The 13,426-nt window shown below is 39.4% G+C and overlaps 1 protein-coding gene across 12 annotated transcripts in view; it reads right to left on the reverse strand.

The window, feature by feature from the left end:
* Positions 1–13,426, reverse strand: part of GRIK1 (glutamate ionotropic receptor kainate type subunit 1) — a gene marked incomplete at both ends in the record, with an annotated part of 424,965 nt that overhangs the window by 65,435 nt on the left and 346,104 nt on the right. The gene's annotated exons all lie outside the window — the stretch shown is intronic.

Below are 13,426 nucleotides of genomic sequence, written 5' to 3' on the forward strand. Positions count from 1 at the left end.
ACCCACAGCCAACATCATCCTCAATGGTGAAAAACTGAAAGCATTTCCACTAAAATCAGGAACAAGACAAGGTTGCCCACTCTCACCATTATTATTCAACATAGTTTTGGAAGTTTTAGCCACAGCAATCAGAGAAGAAAAGGAAATAAAAGGAATCCAAATCGGAAAAGAAGAAGTAAAGCTGTCACTGTTTGCAGATGACATGATACTATACATAGAGAATCCTAAAGACGCTACCAGAACACTACTAGAGCTAATCAATGAGTTTGGTAAAGTAGCAGGCTACAAAATTAATGCACAGAAATCTCTGGCATTCCTATACACTAAAGATGAAAAATCTGAAAGTGAAATCAAGAAAACACTCCAATTTACCACTGCAACAAAAGAATAAAATACCTAGGAATAAACCTACCTAAGGAGACAAAAGACCTGTATGCAGAAAATTATAAGACACTGATGAAAGAAATTAAAGATGATACAAATAGATGGAGAGATATACCATGTTCTTGGATTGGAAGAATCAACATTGTGAAAATGACTCTACTAACCAAAGCAATCTACAGATTCAATGTAATCCCTATGAAACTACCACTTGCATTTTTCACAGAACTAGAACAAAAAATTTCACAATTTGTATGGAAACACAAAAGACCCCGAATAGCCAAAGCAATCTTGAGAATGAAAAATGGAGCTGGAGGAATCAGGCTTCCTGACTTCAGACTATACTACAAAGCTACAGTAATCAAGACAGTATGGTACTGGCACAAAAACAGAAATATAGATCAATGGAACAGGATAGAAAGCCCAGAGATAAACCCACGCACATATGGTCACCTTATCTTTGACAAAGGAGGCAGAAATGTACAGTGGAGAAAGGACAGCCTATTCAATAAGTGGTGCTGGGAAAACTGGACAGCTACATGTAAAAGTATGAGATTAGATCACTCACTAACACCATACACAAAAATAAGCTCAAAATGGATTAAAGACCTAAATGTAAGGCCAGAAACTATCAAACTCTTAGAGGAAAACATAGGCAGAACACTCTATGACATAAATCACAGCAAGATCCTTTCTGACCCTGCTCCTAGAGAAATGGAAATTAAAGCAAAAATAAACAAATGGGACCTAATGAAACTTAAAAGCTTTTGTGCAGCAAAGGAAACCATAAAGAAGACCAAAAGACAACCCTCAGAATGGGAGAAAATATTTGCAAATGAAGCAACTGACAAAGGATTAATCTCCAAAATTTATAAGCAGCTCATGCAGCTTAATAACAACAACAAAAAAAAAAACAACCCAATCCAAAAATGGGCAGAAGACCTAAATAGACATTTCTCCAAAGAAGATATACAGAGTGCCAACAAACACATGAAAGACTGCTCAACATCATTAATCATTAGAGAAATGCAAATCAAAACTACAATGAGATATCATCTCACACCAGTCAGAATGGCCATCATCAAAAAATCTAGAAACAATAAATGCTGGAGAGGGTGTGGAGAAAAGGGAACCCTCTTACACAGTTGGTGGGAATGTAAATTGATACAGCCACTGTGGAGAACAGTATGGAGGTTCCTTAAAAAGCTACAAATAGAACTACCATATGACCCAGCAATCCCACTACTGGGCATATACCCTGAGAAAACCATAATTCAAAAAGAGTCATGTACCAAAATGTTCATTGCCAGTCTATTTACAATAGCCCAGAGATGGAAACAACCTAAGTGTCCATCATCGGATGAATGGATAAAGAAGATGTGGCACATATATACAATGGAATATTACTCAGCCATAAAAAGAGATGAAATTGAGCTATTTGTAATGAGGTGGATAGACCTAGAGTCTGTCATACAGAGTGAAGTAAGTCAGAAAGAGAGAGACAAATACCATATGCTAACACATATATATGGAATTTAAGAAAAAAAATCTCATGAAAAACCTAGGGGTGAAACAGGAATAAAGACACAGACTTACTAGAGAATGGACTTGAGGCTATGGGGAGGGGGAAGGGTAAACGGTGACAAAGCGATAAAGAGGCATGGACATATATACACTACCAAACGTAAGATAGATAGCTAGTGGGAAGCAGCCGCATAGCACAGGGAGATCAGCTTTGTGCTTTGTGACCACCTGGAGACGTGGGATAGGGAGGGTGGGAGGGAGGGAGATGCAAGCGGGAAGAGATATGGGAACATATGTATATATATAACTGATTCATTTTGTTGTGAAGCTGAAACTAACATACCATTGTAAAGCAATTATACTCCAATAAAGATGTTTAAACAAAAAAAATAAATAAATAAGCTACTGCATTCAGGTTATAGCATTTGCCTGAGAGTGGAGAACAATTTGTCTATGACTTTGGTTCAGTGGAAACCTCTACTGGGTTAAGGGTTTGGACTAAGCCAGTTTTCAAATCCTTTCTTCATGCTTCTAAAAATGTGCAGTTCTAACCCTCTTCCTGATATGTTTGGAAAGAAGTAGTTATCTCCATTAAGTTCTATAGGATTTTCAGAAAGCTTTTTCCTAAAGGCAACTTTTCCTTTGTGGGGGTCATGCTGTGAGTCAATTTGATACATTGTCCAGAGTTTATGGAGCTCTCTGAAAATGTACAGAAATTGGTAGCATTTATCTCTTGATGTAGCATATAGCTCATAGCAAGGTCTTAAAACCCAGGTCAGAAATCCAATTTTATTTCCACTAAGTGTGTCTACTGTGTCCCTTTGTTTGGATCCTGTTGTGCTAGTTTTATTCTTGGATTTAGTGTTCCAATCACTGGTGCAGAGTAACTCCCACTTCCCGTTTCTCTTCCCTGCTCATCCAAGTGGTAAAAAGTCCCCTTTTCATGCTCTAACAATGCTTCTTTTCCTGCCTCAATATCTACAAAGACACCCTGCCTGGTCCTTTACTGAACTGAAATATCTTTTGACCTTCGAAATCAGGTTTCCCTAACTGACACAATTACCTCTGTCTTTCTTCCTCCCAGCCCTAGATGAACATTTTTTATATGTTCTTTCTTCAAAAATTAATTGTTGATAAGCTTTTATGAAATCACCAATGCATTATTGATCAGGGTGAATAGACAATGACTAATTCCTGGATATGATGAATAAGGTCCATAAGGAATCCATTTTCTGGGCCAAGGCTGAAGCATACACAATTTAGATAATGATATATAATTATATTAGTCATAATTACAATTTGCTTGCCTTATGTAGAAGCATTTGCACAGAGGACAATTATAGTATACTTAACTGAAAACAATACTTAAACTATTGTCCCTATTTTAGGAAATAGCTTTAATTTCTACTCTGTATTAGACCTTTTGACAACAACTGCTTAATAGCAAGTGAGTCAAATGGTGTGACTTTCTTCTCTCTTATCAGACACATAATTTGATGGCCAAGAGACAAAAATTAAGAGATAAAAGAAGAAAAATAAAAGTTTTCATTAATGTTTCATTTCTATGCTCTTTCCCAAGATGATATTTATGGTCCAAATAAAATATATATATTTTAGAATTGAGGAAGTAAGTGGCTAGCATTTAACTCTAGTAATAGTCAGGTATATTTTTTTAATTTTTGAATTTTATTTTATTTCTTTCTTATACAGCAGGTTTTATTAGTTACCTATTTTATACATATTAGTGTATAAATGTCAATCCCAATCTCCCAATTCATCCCACCCGCCCACCCCCTCACTTTCCCCCCTTGGTGTCCATACATTTGTTCTCTACATCTGTGTCTCTATTTCTGCCCTGCAAACCAGTTCATCTGTACCATTTTAGGAGCCTACTTTTCTTTTTCATTTTTTTAACATCTTTATTGGAGTATAATTGCCTTACAATGGTGTGCTAGTTTTTGCTTTATAAAAAAATGAATCAGCTATACATATACATATGTTCCCATATCTCTTCTCTCTTGCATCTCCCTCCCTCCCACCCTCCCTATCCCACCCCTCTAGGTGGTCACAAAGCACCAAGCTGATCTCCCTGTGCTATGCGGCTGCTTCCCACCAGCTATCTATTTTAAGTTTCGTAGTGCATATATGTCCATGCCACTCTCTCACTTTATCACAGCTTACCTTCCCCCACCCCTTATCCTAAAGTCCATTCTCTAAGTAGGTCTGTGTCTTTATTCTGGTCTTGCACCGAGGTACTTCATGACCTTTTTTTTTTTCTCTTAGATTCCATATATATGTGTTAGCATATGGTATTTGTTTTTCTCTTTCTGACTTACTTCACTCTGTATGACAGACTCTAGGTCCATGCACCTCACTACAAATAAATCAATTTCCTTTCTTTTTATGGTTGTGTAATATTCCATTGTATATATGGGCCATACCTTGTTTATCTATTCATCTGTTGATGGACGATTAGGTTGTTCCATGTCCTGGCTATTGTAAATAAAGCTGCAATGAACATTTTGGTACATGACTCTTTTTGAATTATGGTTTTCTCAGGGTATATGCCCAGTAGTGGGATTGCTGGGTCATATGGTAGTTCTATTTGTAGCTTTTTAAGGAACCTCCATACTGTTCTCCATAGTGGCTGTATCAATTTACATTCCCACCAAGAGGGCAAGAGGGTTCCCTTTTCTCCAAACCCTCTCAAGCATTTATTGTTTGTAGATTTTTTGATGATGACCATTCTGACTGGTGTGAGATGATATCTCATTGTAGTTTTGATTTGCATTTCTCTAATGATTAATGATGTTGAGCATTCTTTCATGTGTCTGTTGGCAATCTGTATATCTTCTTTGGAGAAACGTCTATTTAGGTCTTCTGCCCAGTTTTGGATTGGGTTGCTTGTCTTTTTGTTATTGAGCTACATGAGCTGCTTGTAAATTTTGGAGATTATTCCTGTTTCACTTGCTTCATTTGCAAATATTTTCTCCCATTCTGAGGGTTGTCTTTTCATCGTGTTTATGGTTTCCTTTGCTGTGCAAAAGCTTTTAAGTTTCATTAGGTCCCATTTGTTTATTTTTGCTTTAATTTCCATTTCTCTAGGAGCAGGGTCAGAAAGGATCTTGCTGTGATTTATGTCATAGAGTGTTCTGCCTATGTTTTCCTCTAAGAGTTTTCTAGTGTCTGGCCTTAATTTAGGTCTTTAATCCATTTTGAGTTTATTTTTGTGTATGGTGTTAGGGAGTGTTCTAATTTAATACTTTTACATGTAGCTGTCCAGTTTTCCCAGCACCACTTATTGAAGAGGCTGTCTTTTCTCCATTGTATATTCTTGCCTCCTTTTTCAAACATAAGGTGACCATATGTGCGTGGGTTTATCTCTGGGCTTTCTATCCTGTTCCATTGATCTATATTTCTGTTTTTGTGCCAGTACCATACTTTCTTGACTACTGTAGATTTGTAGTATAGTCTGAAGTCAGGGAGGCTGATTCTTCCAGCTCCGTTTTTATTCTAAAGATTGCTTTGGCTATTCGGGGTCTTTTGTGTTTCCATACAAAATGTGAAATTTTTTGTTCTAGTTCTGTGAAAAATGCCAGTAGTAGTTTGACAGGGATTGAAATGAATCTGTAAACTGCTTTGGGTAGTAGAGTCATTTTCACAATGTTGATTCTTCCAATCCAAGAACATGGTATATCTCTCCATCTATTTGTATCATCTTTAATTTCTTTCATCAGTGTTTTATAATTTTCTGCACAGGTCTTTTGTCTCCTTACGTAGGTTTATTCCTATTTTATTCTTTTTGTTGCAGTGGTAAATGGTAGTGTTTTCTTAATTTCACTTTCAGATTTTTCATCATTAGTGTATTGGAATGCTAGAGATTTCTGTATATTAATTTTGTATCCTGCTACCTTACCAAACTAATTGATTAGCTCTAGTAGTGTTCTGGTAACATCTTTAGGATTCTCTATGTATAGCATCATGTCATCTGCAAACAGTGACAGTTTTACTTCTTTTCCACTTTGAGTTCCCTTTATGTTTTTTCTTCTCTGACTGCTGTGGCTAAAACTTCCAAAACTATGTTGAATAATAATGGTGAGAGTGGGCAACCTTGTCTTGTTCCTGATGTTAGTGAAAATGGTTTCAGTTTTTCACCATTGAGGACGATGTTGGCTGTCGATTTGTCATATACGGCCTTTTTTATGTTTAGGAAAGTTCCCTCAATGCCTACTTTCTGGAGGGTTTTTATCATAAATGGGTGTTGAATTTTGTCGAAAGCTTTCTGCATCTATTGAGATGATCATATGGTTTTTCTCCTTCAATTTGTTAATATGGTGTATCACATTGATTGATTTGCATATATTGAAGAATCCTTGCATTCCTGGGATAAATCCCTCTTGATCATGGTGTATGATCCTTTTAATGTGCTGTTGGATTCTGTTTGCTAGTATTTTGTTGAGGATTTTTGCATCTATGTTCATCAGTGATATTGGCCTATAGTTTTCTTTCTTTGTGACATCCTTGTCTGGTTTTGGTATCAGGGTGATGGTGGTCTCGTAGAATGAGTTTGGGAGTGTTCCTCCCTCTGCTATATTTTGGAAGAGTTTGAGAAGGATAGATGTTAGCTCTTCTCTAAATGTTTCGTAGAATTCACCTGTGAAGCCATCTGGTCCTGGGCTTTTGTTTGTTGGAAGATTTTTAATCGCAATTTCAATTTCAGTGCTTGTTTTTGGTCTGTTCATATTTTCTATTTCTTCCTGGTTCAGTATCTGAAGGTTGTGCTTTTCTAAGAAATTGTTCATTTCTTCGAGGTTGTCCATTTTATTGACACAAAGTTGCTTGTAGTAATCTCTCATGATCCTTTTTATTTCTGCAGTGTCAGTTGTTACTTCTCCTTTCTCATTTCTAATTCTATTGATTTGAGTATTCTCCCTTTTTTCTTGATGAGTCTGGCTAATGGTTTATCACTTTTGTTTATCTTCTCAAAGAACCAGCTTTTAGTTTTATTGATCTTTGCTATCGTTTCCTTTATTTCTTTTTCATTTATTTCTGATCTGATCTTTATGATTTCTTTCCTTTTGCTAACTTTGGGGTTTTTTTGTTGTTCTTCTTCTTCTTTCTCTAATTGTTTTAGGTGTAAGGTTAGGTTGTTTATTTGAGATGTTTCTTGTTTCCTAAGGTAGGATTGTATTGCTATAAACTTCCCTGTTACAACTGCTTCTGCTGCATCCCATAGGTTTTGTTTTCGTGTTTTCATTGTCATTTGTTTCTAGGAATATTTTGATTTCCTCTTTGATTTATCCAGTTATCTCTTGGTTATTAAGTAGTATATTCTTTAACCTCCATGTGTTTGTATTTTTTACAGACTCTTTTCCTGTAATTGATATCTAGTTTCATAGCGTTTTGGTCAAAAAGATACTTGATATGATTTCAAATTTCTTAAATTCACCAAGGTTTGTTTTGTGACCCAAGATATGATCTATCCTGGAGAATGTTCCATGAGCACTTGAGAAGAATTTGTATTCTGTTGTTTTTGGATGGAATGTCCTATAAATATCAATTAAGTCCATTTTGTTTAGTGTATCATTTAAAGCTTGTGTTTCCTTATTTAATTTCATTTTGGATGATCTGTCCATTGGTGAAAGTGGGGGGTTAAAGTCCTATACTATGATTGTGTTACTGTCAATTTCCCCTTTTATGGCTCTTAGTATTTGCCCTATGTATTGAGGTGCTCCTATGTTGGGTGCATAAATATTTACAATTGTTATATCTTCTTCTTGGGTCAATCCCTTGATCATTATGTAGTGTCCTTCTTTGACTCTTGTAATAGTCCTTATTTTGAAGTATATTTTGTCTGATATAAGAATTTCTACTCCAGCTTTCTTTTGATTGCCATTTGCATGGAATATCTTTTTCCATCCCGTGACTTTCAGTCTGTATGTGTCCCTAGGTCTGAAGTGGGTCTCTTGTAGACAGCATGTATATGGGTTTTGTTTTTGTATCCATTCAGCCAGTCTATGTCTTTTGGTTGGAGCATTTAATCCATTTACATTTAAGGTAATTATGGATATGTATGTTCCTATTGCCATTTTCTTAATTGTTTTGGGTTAGTTATTAGAGGTCTTTTCCTCCTCTGTGTTTCCTGCCTAGAGAAGTTCCCTTAGCATTTGTGGTGCTGAATTCTCTTATCTTTTGCTTGTCTGTAAAGGTTTTAATTTCTCCATCAAATTTGAATGAGATCCTGCTGTGTAGAATAATTTGGTTGTAGGATTTTCTCCTTCATCACTTTAAATATGTCCTGCCACTCCCTTCTGGCTTGCACAATTTCTGCTGAAAGCTCTGCTGTTAACCTTATGGGGATTTCCTTATGTGTTATTTGTTGTTTTTCCTTTGTTGCTTTTAATATTTTTTCATTGTATTTAATTTTTGATAGTTTGATTAATATGTATCTTGGCATGTTTCTCCTAGGAGTTATCCTGCTTGGGACTCTCTGTGCTTACTGGACTTGATTATCTATTTCCTTTCTTATGTTAGGGAAGTTTTCAACTTTACTTCAAATATTTTCTCAGTCCCTTTCTTTTTCTCTTCTTTTTCTGGGACCCCTATAATTCGAATGTTGGTGCATTTAATGTTGTCCCAGAGGTCTCTGAGGCTGTCCTCAATTTTTTCATTCTTTTTTCTCCTCTGTTCTGTGGTAGTTATTTCCACTATTTTATCTTCCAGGTCACTTATCCATTGTTCTACCTCAGTTATTCTGCTATTGATCCATTCTAGAGAAATTTTAATTTCATTTACTGTGTTGTTCATCACTGTTTGTTTGTACTTTAGTTCTTCTAGGTCCTTGTTAAACATTTCTTGTATTTTCTCCATTCTATTTCCAAGATTTTGGATCACCTTTACTATCATTATTCTGAATTCTTTTTGAGGTAAATTGCCTATTTCCTCTTCATTTGTTAGGTCTGGTGGGTTTTGGCTTTGCTCCTTCTTTGGCTGTTTGTTTGTCCGTCTTCTCATTTTGCTTAAATTACTGTGTTTGGGGTCTCCTTTTAGCAGGCTGTTGGTTTGTAGTTCCCATTGTTTTTGGTGTCTGTCCCCAGTGGCTAAGGTTGGTTCAGTGCACTGTGTAGGCTTCTTGGTGGAGGGGACTAGTGTTTGTGTTCTGGTGGGTGAAGCTGCATCTTGTCTTTCTGGTGGGCAGGTCCACGTCTGGTGGTGTGTTTTGGGGTGTCTGTGGCCTTATTATGATTTTAGGCCACCTCTCTGCTAATGGATGGTGTTTTGTTTCTGTCTTGCTATTTTTTGGTATAGGGTGTCCAGCACTGTAGCTTGCTGGTCGTTGAGTGAAGCTGGGTCTTGGCATTGAGATGGAGATCTCTGGGAGATTTTTGCCATTTGATATTATGTGGAGATGGGAGGTCTCTCGTGGAGCAGTGTCCTGAACTTGGCTTGCCCACTTCAGAGGCACAACCCTGACACCTGGCTGGAGCACCAAGAGCCTTTCATCCCCACAGCTCAGAATAAAAGTGAGAAAAAATAGAAAGAAAGAAAGAAGGAAGATAAAATAAAATAAAATAGTTATTAAAATAAAATATAATTATTAAGAAAAAATTTTTAAAAAGTTAAAAAAAAAAAGGACAGATATAACCCTAAGACAAATGGTAAAAGCAAAGCTATACAGACAAAATCACACACAGAAACATACACATACACACTCACAAGAATCAAAAAAGGGAAGCAAATATATATATCTTTGCTCCCAAAGTCCACCTCCTCAATTTGGGATGTTTCGTCATCTATTCAGGTATTCCACAGATGCAGGGTACATCAAGTTGATTGTGGAGATTTAATCCTTTGCTCCTGTAGCTGCTGGGAGAGATTTCCCTTTCTCTTTTGGTTCGAACAGCTCCTGGGGTTTAGCTTTGGATTTGGACCCACTTCTGCATGTAGGTCGCCTGAGGGCGTCTGTTCTTCACTCAGACAGGACGGGGTTAAAGGAGCATCTGATTCGGGTGCTCTGGCTCACTCAGGCTGGGCGTGAGGGAGGGGTACGGATGTGGGGCGAGCCTGCGGCATCAGAGGCCAGAGTGACATTGCAACCGCTGAGGCATGCCGTGTGTTATCCCGGGGAAGCTGTCCCTGGATCACGGGACCCTGGCAGTGGCGGGCTGCACAGGTTCCTAGGAGGGGAGGTGTGGAGAGTGACCTGTGCTCGCACACAGGCTTCTTGGTGGTGGCAGCAGTAGCCTTAGCATCCTATGCCCGTCTCTGGGGTCTATGCTAATGGCCATGGCTCGCGCCCATCTCTGGAGATCCTTTAAGTGGTACTGTTAATCCCCTCTCCTCATGCACCAGGAAACAGAGAGGCAAGAAAAAGTCTCTTGCCTCTTTTGCAGCTCCAGGCATCTTCCCCGACTCCCTTCTGGCTAGCTGTGGCGCACTTGCCCCTTCAGACTGTGTTCATGCTGTCATCCCTAGTCCTCTCCCTGGGATCTGACCGAAGCCCGAGCCTCAGCTTCCAGCCCCCACCCACCCCAGTGGGTTAGCAGACAAGCCTCTCGGGCTGGTTGGCACCGATCCTCTGTCCGGGAATCTTTCTGCTCTGCCCTCTGCACCTCTGTTGCTGCACTCTCCTCCGCGGCTCCGAAGCTCTCCCCTCCGCCACCGGCCGTCTCCGCTCACAAAGGGGCTTCCTAGTGTGTGGAAACCTTTCCTCCTTCACAGCTCCCTCCCACTGGTGCAGGCCCCATCCCTATTCTTTTGTCTCTGTTTTTTCTTTTGCCCTACTCAGGTACATGGGGGTTTGTTGCCTTTTGGGAAGGCTGAGGTCTTCTGCCAGCATTCAGTAGGTGTTCTGTAAGAACTGTTCCACATGTAGATTTATTTCTGATGTATTTGTGGAGAGGAAGGTGATCTCTGCACCTTACTCTTCCGCCATCTTGAAGCTCCTCTCCAGAGATTTCTTTTTTGAGAATTGGAAAGACTGTGCTTTTCTCTGTTTCTGTTTTTGTTATTTTTTCCAGTTTCTTTTCTTCTGATTCTATGTTTTGAATCTGATTTTTCCTCAAGTATGTCAAACTGAAAATATCTTGCCTAACTCATAGTTTGAGCTATTTCTCTTCCAAAACTGGCTGCAAGGACCAGTAGATCCACATCTAGTCGTGCACCACTGGGCCATCTCCCCAGTGCCATCTCCAGTGCATAGTCAGGGAAGCCTTTTGTGTCTCAGAACCTCTCAGTTTGAGCCATGACCAAGTCTAGGGACTAATGGGGATTAAGAACAAAGGCAAAGGCCCTATGTGTATGTGAATTTGATTTGCACAAGGTGTTCTCCATTGGTGGCAACAACAATTGGGAATCTGACTTTTTGTTCTGATTATATGGTGACCAGTCAGGTAGATGAAAGTTATCTAATTCTTCATCTCTAGGGTGAGAGATAACCAATAATTTGGTTTCTTAGCCTTTTTATTTTGTTTGAGTAGGATTATTTATCAGAACTACCCTTTAACTTCTGTCCCCATGAGTTTTTATGTTCTGTGTTTACTTTCAACCCATGGCTAAGGTTGTTGAACTGAAGCCACAGCCCTCAGTGACTGTGTGCTGTGTCCAGAGATGAGAAAAGGCTCTTCACCTCATTCTGTAAATGTGAAATTTAATCCTAGCTCCAGAAAGTATTAACAATTTAAATTATAAAACCTTACAAAGTAAAGGATCATTTTATTTTTGTTTACATATTTGATTGTTTATATTATTATTCCCAGGCTTACCATAATATAGAGAAACTGAAATTTTAGTATACTTGATGTGCTACCCTTAAAAAAATTACAGAAATTCCTAGCTCAGAAGCATTTTTATGTAAAAACTTAAGTTCCTATAACAAAAATGCACCTTTGATCATATTTGATTTTAAAAAGAATTAAAAATAGGCTAAAAGGCCATTTCAGGCCTAATTGTATCACTGAAAATTATAGTTCAAGTGAAATTTTGTTTTTACAGATTGTTTTGTTTTCTGATGAAGAAGCTAGTTAAACTGAGCATTCTAAACTTTGTACACAGGTTTACTGATTAGAAAAGCTAGCATTGCTTGGCAGGCTTGTGTGCTCTGGCAGCCTCAGGAGCAAAAGACAGTAGGTGGCCCACACATAGAGGTGGGGCTGAAACCACAGCTGAGCCCAGGGACCATGTGGCTAAGGAAGAAGAGGTGAAATCTCTCCTCACGGCTGCATGAACCATGGATTTCCATCTCCAGTGATGGCTTCATAAACTCAGAGCCTGTGGAACTACCAAACAGACAAGTTCTCCCACAGCTGAGATAAGTCTGGCTTTAGCAGCTGTGGGCTTTGTGGGCACGTACACTTGGGGGTTGGGCCAAGCCAGAGTCTGAGCTGCTTTCATAGTTCTCACAGCGGGTCCAGGTGCACAACTACTGCAGTCCTAGGACGTGACTTCAGTGGAACTGTGCTGGGCTGGTGAAAACAATGAGTGAGAGTCACCAGGGCCAATAGCTGGCCTACCCAGGGTTAAGGTGGAGCCAAGAGCAGTGCCAACAACTGTGTACTCTGTGAGCCTGCACAACAGGGGAAATGTGACACAACAGAGCACAATCACAGGTGAACACCTCCAGAGGAGGAATACACATTGGCTTCTCTCACAGTGGGAGTGCTCCAATCCCACCTACCTCATACCACAGATCAGAAACACAGCTAAAAGCAGATATGGGGACCTCCACTCCAACAACTAGGGAGCAGACCCTGTTCCTGACAGAACAAAGGGGAGGTCTTTCTCAATATCTAGGGTTTTGGTCACCACAATGATAGTCAAACCCCCTATCAAGGGGATAATGGCCAGCATACACTGAGGAAAGAGGTGGCAGTCATCCATACTAAAAGCAGCATCACACCAAAAAAAAAAAAAAAAAAAAAGAAAAGAAACCCACTCAGGCTACACAGAAATGTTCCCACATAAAAATAGCTCTCCAAGATAGTCTGAGGGTCTGGCATTGAGAGGAAGAACCCCCTAGAGCATTTAGCCTTGAAGGCCATCAGGGCTTGAATGCAGGAACTCCACAGGGCTGGGAGAAACAGAAATTCCACTCTTAGAAGGTGCACACAAGGTCTCATCACACTAGGACCCAGCTCAAAGCACTACCTCCGTAAGAACATGAGCTAGACTTACTTAGGGATATTGGAGGTTCTCCTGGGGTGGCAAAGGTTGGCTGTAGTTCACTGTAAGGGCAAGGACACTGGTAGTGGAAGTCCCAGGGAATATTAATATGCATGAGCTCTCCCAGAGGTCCACATATTGACACTAATTCCTGACCGCACCCAACAGCCTGTAGCTCCAGTGTTGAAATGTCTCAGGCCAAACAACCAGCAAGACAGGAACACAGTCCCACCCATGAGCATACAGGTTGCCTACAGTTGTACTAAACTCATAGACACCCCAAAACACACCCCTTGACATGGCCCTGCCCACTAGAGAGACAAGACCCAGCTCCACCCACCAGAAGGCAGGCACCAGTCCC

Source organism: Stenella coeruleoalba, assembly GCF_951394435.1.
Source record: "Stenella coeruleoalba genome assembly, chromosome: 5".
Classification (NCBI taxonomy): domain Eukaryota; kingdom Metazoa; phylum Chordata; class Mammalia; order Artiodactyla; family Delphinidae; genus Stenella; species Stenella coeruleoalba.